Source organism: Haemorhous mexicanus, chromosome 24 (assembly GCF_027477595.1).
Source record: "Haemorhous mexicanus isolate bHaeMex1 chromosome 24, bHaeMex1.pri, whole genome shotgun sequence".
NCBI classification, from domain to species: domain Eukaryota; kingdom Metazoa; phylum Chordata; class Aves; order Passeriformes; family Fringillidae; genus Haemorhous; species Haemorhous mexicanus.
This window is the reverse complement of record NC_082364.1, coordinates 5687887-5697079: the sequence shown is the minus strand read 5'-3', so window position 1 is coordinate 5697079 and position 9193 is coordinate 5687887.

Here is a 9193-nt window from a genome sequence, read left to right as displayed (position 1 = left end):
TCCCTAGCCATGGATGTGTGTCCTGATAGCCATGGATGTGTGTCTCTCCCTCTGGCCATGGATGTGTGTCCTGATAGCCATGGACGTGTGCCCCATTCTAGCCATGGATGTGTGCCCCATTCTAGCCATGGATGTGTGTTCTTATAGCCATGGATGTTTGTCTCCCTAGCCATGGATGTGTCCTGCTAGCCATGGATGTGTGTCTCTCCCTCTAGCCATGGATGTGTGTCCCTCCACATCTGCCCTGAATTCAGCTGCCCCAAGAAGAGCCTGAGCCAATCTCATTGCTGAGGCACTGAGCTGCACCCCCAGGTGAATCTGGAAGCTGGGCCAGTCTCAGGGCTGGTTTACAGCAGCTCTGAGTGGAACTAATTTGTTCCAAGAGAGCTGCACACTCTTCTCCTGTCTGCCCCCTCCTAAATCCAACCTGATCCCTCTTTCCTTCCCAGCAAACCACCACAACAACACACAACACCTCTGCTAAACCCTCTGCTCCCACCCTGCACCCATAACCAGCTCCAAAGAGGGTTCCCTTTCCATTTATCACCTTCCCACAGTGAGCAAATCCCCCTCTATTTCATGGCTGCCTGGCCAAGGGGCTCAGCCGTGCTCTCAGCCTTGGGAAGGGATTGGGATCCTTCTCTTTTGTGCTGGCAGCTCTGGAGCTCCTGCAGCAGCCAGCCTTGCTGGATTTAATGCAACCTCAGTGCTCCAGCCAGCCCTGCTCTCAGCACTTCCAGCAGAGCACCCTGTGCCCAGCCAGGGCCAGCCCACACCAAGGCTGTCCCCAGCCTGGATTGTCACCGTGACCTGGTGGAAGGAGAAATCTGCTGGACTCTTTCTGCCTGCTGGTCCTTGGAGCAAGACAATGAGCTCAGATGATGCATATTTATAATACACCCCACCTGACACATTCCAGGGAGCCTGAGACAAGTTCACAGAGCTAAATTAAACCGAGTTGAAAAGCTTGGCAGAACAAATACTTCCCTGGCTTGGTTCTGAAGGCAGGAGCAGGATTGGCTAATTTGAGACACGCTCCAGTAGAGCACACACCCCCAGGCACAAGCTGGTTCCCAGCCTCGTTGTGATGCCTTTTCTTTGCAAAGGGTTAATGGGAAGCTGTTCCCAGGAGCTGATAGGGCAAAGGGGAGGATGAACAGAGGGGCTTGCAAGGCGCTGGGGGTTTTAGAGGGATCTGAAGTCTGAGGGAGGAGAGCGGGGAGGGTTTCTCTGGGGGCTGCTCTCCCGGCTGTGTGCGTTCAGTGAATCCCTTCCAGGGACAGCCAAGCACCCCGAGGATGAAAGGGATTAAGGAGGGCAAGACACTGCTGGGAAAGCTGCTCAGCAGCACTGGACCATGAGTGAGTGAGGCTGAAGAGCCTTCAGCCCTTCATCCCCTGGCTCCAATCCCTTCACAGCCCTTGCTTTGGTCCTGGTTTGAAGGGAGAGGACAAGGGGAGCACAGCAGCTCACTCTGCTCCCACCTAGGCCCCCTCAGACCCTGCTCCAGCTCAGACCCTTCCCTCACTGCAGCTGGAGGTGACCAGGCTGCACTTCACAGTGAAACTCTGTCCTGTGCAAACACAAACCCACGTTCCACATCAGTTCCTGCCCAGCAGCACCACTTAACCCCTGGAAGGATCCAGACCCAGCTCTGCCACCAAGGGCTGCTCGTCCAGGGGGAGGAACAGGGGCAGCTGCACCTCAGCTTGGGGAGCAGGAGTGATTTGGTTAGGAAAGGTGTTTGGCAGGGTTTTCTGAGCAGGAAGAGTGTCTGGGCTTCCCTTGGAGACAAAAGCACCATGTTAGCAATTCCCATGCCAGTTATGTAACCCCAGCAAACTTCCACACAGGCTCAGGGGAAGATTTTTCTCCTGGGCAGGGCCTTTGTGATGTGATTTTCAATATTATAATGACAATAGCTCAGCTACAGGACCTTGAATGTTTTGCCACACAGACATCCATCAACATCTTGATTTAACACATCCTTAAGGCTTGTTGGTTCCTGGAGGTCCTGGAGCAAGGGATGCTATCAGCTGTCTGTTCCACTGATAGACAACATCTTCATTTACCCCATCCTCAAAACCTGCTGGTTCCAGGATGTCCTTGGCTGGGGGATGCTGCCTGCTCCCCTGATTAGGTCTCCTTTCTTCCTGATTAGGTTTGAAAGCCCACAAAGATCTGACAGCAGGGAACATCCTGACTCGAGATAATCTTGACCTATTCCACATTTTGCAGCAGAGCCAGCTAAAGGTTAAACACCAAAATGAAGGCAGAGCTGCTCTTCTGCCTCCGTGCCCTGATATAAGTCAGATGGAATTTTCAGAGCCTTCACAGCCTCTCCCATCGGGGTGTTTGTTGATGTAACTCTCACTTACACAATCAGCCACCACACAGGCGAGTGCCAAGGCATGGCTGCGATCCTGACAGAGCCTCATTTCCCTGGAAATCCCCCTCTGCACAGGCTGGGCCCCCAAAATGTGCTGCTCACCTCCCACACAGCCCTGCTGGTCCCTGCAGAGGGGCACTGGGAGTGTCCTGCTCTTACCGTGGGTGTGATGGGGGCAAAACCATTGTCCCCGAGGCTGGTTAGACAAACAAATGCTCTGACCCCTCTGCAATGTCCTTTTTCTCCTTCCCACCAGTGGGAACCCCTCTGTCCCTCTCTCATTTCACTCCTCTGAAGCCCAGAAAGCTGGGTACCCCTGGGTGCTCAGCCATTCCCAGCACAGCCATCCCCCTCTCTGGGTACTGATCACAGCAGCCCTTGAAGATCCCTGACCACTTTCCTTCCCTCTGTCATTTCTGCCAGCCCAACTGGCACTTTGAGGCTTTCCAAGCCTCTCTCCAGCCTCTGATGAGGTTTTGGGAGAGCCTGGAAGTGCAATGTGTGGATCCAGCCCTCCCTGGGGCGCCTGCTTTGAAGTGGACACTGGGATGTGCTTGGCTTTAGCTGGGATTTCACACACATTCCAGCAGGGAATGGCTTTGCCATGCAAGGCTCTCTCCAGTAATGACCAGTTTGTCCCTCTCCTCCCCTCCAGGAAGCACCATCCTGTGCTAAATGACATCTGGTTAAAGAGCTGCTGGCCGCAAGAACATGTCTGGAATGTGGCCCTAGCCCTTGGTGACCTCCCTTTTCATGCTGCCAGTGGCCACTGACAAGGATGGGGTTTGGAAGCAGCAGTGGGAGCAGGGTGTCAACCCCTGGGATCCAGCAGGGATGAGGATTCTGCAGAGCCCTGGTGGGAGCTCCACCACAGATTCCCCTTCCTGGGCTGCTTTTTCTTCTCTGTGCCCCTTCAGCAAAGAGGGGGCAAACACGACCTTGCTGCCACTGATCCACCCCAAACTCACCTGCCCTCTGTCCCTGCCAGCCCCACAGACCCCCCTGCCTCCCACCACCAGGACCTGCAGGATGGGGAGCACCCCAGCCTGTTTGGGGGAAGAAGATGAGCCCTGGAGAAGAAGGGAAACGTTCTCTGGCATTTCCTCTGCCTCGCAGCCCTTAATTTTAGTTCTGCTTCATTTCCTTGCAGCTTGGCAGAGTAATGAACAATCAAATCCCTTCAGTAATTTATTTCTTCTGCTGCACAGTTTCGAGGAGGTGATGACACTTGAAATTGCCTCTCCTGGAGGGATGGAGGGGCTGGATTCTGCAGCCCATTACTCCAGAATGTTCCTGTCCTGCTCTCAGCAGCCTGCCCAGAGCACAGCATGCTCCCAAACCCATGTTCAGCCAGAGATGCAGCCCTGCTCCCTTGATGAGTCCATTAAGGTCACGCTATTACAAGCAGCCACCAGATGAATTCTGTCAGATAGAAGGCACAGGAGCTGCAGCTCAGACTCTCATCATTTGTGTTAATAGAGTTAATTTGCTCAACGATCCCCAGCAGCACTCCTGGGAGCCTCACTCTGCCTGGCCATGTGCCCTGGGCTGTGTTTGTCTCCCGTTGCCCTGGGGGTGTTTACAGCAGCGAGCAGCTGTGTCCTGGATGTCTCCAAAGGATGAGCTCACCTCCCCTTTGCATCTGTGCTCAGGTGTTGTCTTAGCTAGCCCGAGTTCTAACATCCTTTCAGCACAAGGATTCCACATTGCCAGAGCTCCACACCTCCTGGGTGTTTCTCACGGGCAGCTCCTCCATGCACTGCCAGTTCCTGGTCCTTGCAGCAGTGACCTGGCTCCAGATCCCACCAACCCACTCCTTTATCCCACTTGTTCTTATTGCCTGCAGTGTGGCCTGTTCAGATCAGGCCTGCTTCTGATCTTTAGCAATTGGCCCAGCTGCAGCTCGTTGGGGGATGAGATTGCCTTCTGTACCACCTTCATTTACCCACACTGCTTCCCCCTACACTCAGGGACCCAGGATGGAGCTCAGGGTGAGGAGGAGCTGCTCTGCTCCCTCTCACCTGGCCAGGAGTGCACGGGCAGGGAAAGGGGGACAGTCCTCTCCTGTCCCCGGGCAGCTGCAGCAGCAGGGAGGGCTCCAGGCTGCTCCTCACAGCCCCTTCCTTCTCTCCTCTCCCAAAACCCCCAAGAGCTGCAGCAACCCAGACAAAAAGTGACTTTTCACCCTCCTGGAGCAGGGAGGGAGCTGCCAGGTGTGTGAGGATGGAGCTGCTGGGTGCTCCTGTGGCTCTGGTGCTGCTGCCTCCCCTCCTGCCCCTCACACACCCTCCAGGACTGTCACTGTCCCTGTCCTGCTGTCCCCAGCTGTCCCAACCCAATCCTGCTCCAGGAGAGGGACCTGGTGCAGAAAACAACTCAGGCTTCACCTTCCCGACATTTTCCTGATTTCTCCCTCCTGTTAATGACACTGAAAGGCTTCTCACACAGAATCCCACCTCCCCTAACTTCTGACATGATACAAGCACCAACAATTAACCATGCAGCCTCATTCAGCTGGGAGTTTCTCAGCTTGGACAGGGGGAGCTTCCTCTTCTCCAGTGTGGATGAAATGGAAAAGCAGGGAAGGGATGAAATGGAAAAGCAAGGAAGGGATGAAATGGAAAAGCAGGGAAGGGATAAAATGGAAAAGCAGCACAGAGAAGCTGAAGGACAGGCCATGGGTACAAAAGTCAGGCTAACCCTGGGGATAAAACAGGATCAAACAACACCCTTGCACTGTCTACAGGCACTCCACAGGTGGATGTGGTCCAGAGGGCTGGAATGACCCAGAAAAGGCATAAGATTTGAAAAGCTGCTCCTGATCTGTCTCTGGGGACTGGTACACTCTTGTTGGTGGCTTCTGAGATGATAAAACAATTTCCCTGTGTTTGAGGATGGCAAGGATGAGGAGCTTGCTGGACAGCATCTCCTTGGATATTCCACTTACTATAAGCAAACAGAGGGGTTGAAAGACTCAGCTGAGGAGATTCCAGACTCACTGCTGTTGGTTTTTTACTGTTTGTTAAAATAGTTAAACTTGAGAAGGTTAAATTCCACCAGAAAGGAGGAGGGCACAGAGAATGCCTGGAATCCTGCAGGGTGGTTTCCTGGCACCACAGCAAAAGCAAACACAGGCTCCAGGTAATAAAGAATTAAAAGGCAGGAATATAATCAATGCCAGCCTGGGAGGGTCACGGGAAATGGGCCTTGTCAGTCAAACACAATGTCATTTTTTTGCCTACTAAACCAGTCATGTCATCAAAGCAAGGGTAGAGACAGGATGGAAAATAGATTTAGGATGACTGACAGGATTTGGGAGTTGAACACAGAGGCTGCCAGAGCTGGTCTGGCACAAGGTCACCCCCCCAAGCCAGGACAAGCCTCCCCATCTCCAAATCTCCCTCTCCCAGCCAATCCCCTGCTGGGTGCCAGCCTCTGGGCTCAGCCAGGTGCCAGGAGAGGGGAGGTGACCCCTCTGTGACACAGGGCCTGAGGAAAGGACATTCTGGGGATGGCACAGGGCTCTCAGAGCCTCTGGGGAGGGTGCAGGGCTGCCTGCCACATCCCTCCTTTTGGGGACAGGCTCCAGCACCCTCCTCTTCACCTCCCCCCATTCTGTTGCTCAGGTAACACTTTCAAGGCAGGTCCTCCAAGCAAATTTTTAGGTCAGTTATAATTGGAGAAGCTCACACGGAGCTATAAAACATCAGTTAATATGCTGGAACTATCTAGTTAAATGCCAATTATAAAACCCCATAAGCTCCTCAACTCAAATATATTAATAACATAATTAAACATTTATTGCTTATGCAAATTAAAAGTTCAGTTAATCGGACGCCAACGAAACCCCAGGAAGTGACCATTTAAATAACTAATTTCTATTTAATTACAATTCCTCCCCTTGCAAAGCCCCCCCATGCCATTTTTGCTGGGCAGTGTTTACTCCTGCTTGGCATTCCCAGCCCATTCCCATCCCATTGATAAGCCCAGACAGCTGCAGCATTCAGAGCACAGCTGGCAGCAGCTGGACTGGACACACTGGGGGAATTATGGACCTCGGGACGAGCATTTCAGGCTGGGATCAGCTCCCTGGGTGGACAGATGTGAGGGCCAGCAGAAAGCCTCTGTGCATTGTTCTGGTGGCACTGGAAGGACTGGGAGCTGCAGCAGTGGGGTGGGGCTGGAAATGAAGCATTTATTCCTGGGGGAATGGAGGAATTGGAGCATTTATTCCTCGGGGAATGGAGGAATTGAAGCATTTATTCCTCGGGGAATGGAGGAATTTCCCCTGGTGTGCAGAGCCATAAGGATGGACTCCCTCCTCCCCTCATTCCTCCCCTCCCTCCCTCCCTCCACGGGCAATCAGTTAAACCTGACAGGTGTGAAGTTGGCAAATTTCTTTTCCAAACCCTGAGGAAAGCAGGCTGGCAGGAGTTTGGGAGGTTCAGGGAGATGAGGGAGAGGTGGAAACCTTCCCACACCCTCCCTCCGTGGGGTGAGGGGGGGCTCAGGGTGGGTGGAGGGAGGGAAGGTGCACCTGGGACTCAGGGGTGAGGCTGGAAAAGGATTTGAAAACCACTAAAATCAGAACCCCCCTCCTCTCACAGCTCCCTGTGATCCTTTAGGATTTGATCCCTAATCACCTCCTGGGATTTAGCCGGTGCTGAGCTCCCCAGCAAACCACAGCACAGTGTCTTCTGCACAGAGGCACAAAAAGATAATTTACTGTTCGCATTCAAACCGTTTTCCTCCCAAAATTCCCGACCATTCAGACAAAACCCACTGCCTGCTTCCTGCCAGGCCCTGGGTCTGGTCCAGCAGTTGTGAAATCTGTGGAGGAGGGAGCATCCTTAGCTCACCTTGAGCCTGGCTCAGTCAGATGAGGCCACGTTCACCCCAGCTGTGAGGTGAGGGGAGCAGCTGGGGTGGCAGGTATCCATAAATCACTGCCTCTCAATAATTCAGCCCCTGGAGGGTGACACAACATTTTTACCCTACATTTCAGGTGAAAATATCAGCCTGGCTCTCTGATTTCTGCTCGCTAGGATGTGACATTCCAGCAGTGCAACACGCATCCATTTTTTATTCTATTTTTTTCTTTTTTTTTTTTAACAGGCTGAGCCCTGTTCTGCAAATACTCTCTAAATCCAGGCTGCATCTAAACACGTCTGGGAAGGCTGTGAAATGCCTGCTTGGAGGAGGAGGAGGAGAGAACCAGCCCCCCTTTCCTTCTGCCAGGCACCACTGAGGGCATCTGAGGCTCAACAGCACTTCTGGTGTCACAGGTCCCTCAGCTGGAATCCATTTGCATAAAGCAATTTCCTCCTACAAATATGTTCATACAAATCAAACTGGAGATTGCAAATAATTTGAAAGTGAAAAAAAAAAAAAAAAAAAACAAACCCAAAGAACAAACTAAACCCAACCCTAGTCAAACATATTGGTTGCTACAAGTAATTCAGCCTGCACTGTGAGTTTCTCTTGGCTCCATTTAGCCAGGAGATTTAATGGGCTCTGTGTGACCTGGGCTGGAGCAGGGCTTGCCTCTCACCTCACAAGGAATTTGGGATTGAAGGTCACATATTTCAGCCACCTGACCTGTTCCCAGTGCCCCCTCACTGCTTTAACATCTCCCAGTCCCTGCCTTCTCCTCTGGCTGCTGGAGCCCTTTGGCTCCTCACTTCCAGCTCTGCCTCTGTGGATCCCTGGGAGATCCCCTGGTTTTGGGTCTCGTGCCAGGTGTCAGACCCAGGGGCTGTCCCAGGGATATTGGGCAGGTTCCCTGGAAGTTCCCTGATCACCCTGAGCTGCATCTCACCACAAATCCTGCTGCAACTCCTTTATTTGAGCAGAAATAAAACCCCACGGCCGCCAGGAATGGTGAGGGAATGCACGGGATGGCAACCTGGCCCTGCAGCTCCAGCAGGGACACTGCAGCCCCAAATTCCACCTGCATTCACAGGGAGGGGAGCCCCACCACGCTCAGCTCTGTGCACACAGAGCCACAAAGCTCCTCCTGCCCCACCCTGTGCTGCTCCTCAGGGCTCTGCAGCCCCTCGTGGGCTCTCCTGCAGATCTGTGCCTTGGAGAAGGGATCCCAGACAATTTCTTTTGTCCAGCTGGCACTGCTGGCACTCCCACCCCCAGAGTGTTTCTGCTTGGCTCCAAAGAAACCCAATCCTTGGGGGCACTGCCTGGGGGGCTGCTCCTGCTGCCTCCAGCCCTCTGCAACCCGAGCTGCGAGGAGAGGCCCCAGGCTGTGGGTTTTATCCATCAGCACTGAACTCTTTAGGCCTGGCCTGGGAAAGCAGAGCAGCATTTCCCAGGGGCTCATCCCAGCCAAGACAGCCCCTCCTGTCCTTCTCTCCCTCTCAGCCCCAGCTCTGCAGGGCTCCCTTTGTTCCTCCCTGCCCCCAGAGCTGGCTGAGGAGGCCGAGGCAGCTGCTGGGGGCTGGTTCTCTAGGAGCTGTGGTCACTGCTGAAGGAAAGCTGCTCCTCCAGCAGGAGCCATGGCTAAGGGGGCAAAATGAGAGGGGGAAAACGGGGGGAGAGATGGACACAGCCCAGAGAGTGGTCACAAGTCCCCTTGGTCACCTCGAAGGCTCTTCCTCCTTTTCCACAAGGAAAGCATTCCCAGGGCTCTCTCTAATCCCTCCCAAAGCAGAGTGGCTGAGCCCTGGCTCTGTGAGCAGCAGAGTCTGGGGGTTCTCCTGCCAGGCTGCACGCAGGGCACCAGCCCCTGGACCAAACCACTCCTCCCCAGCCTAGTCCTGAGCAATTTTGCCCTCTCCCTCCAGCTCCAAT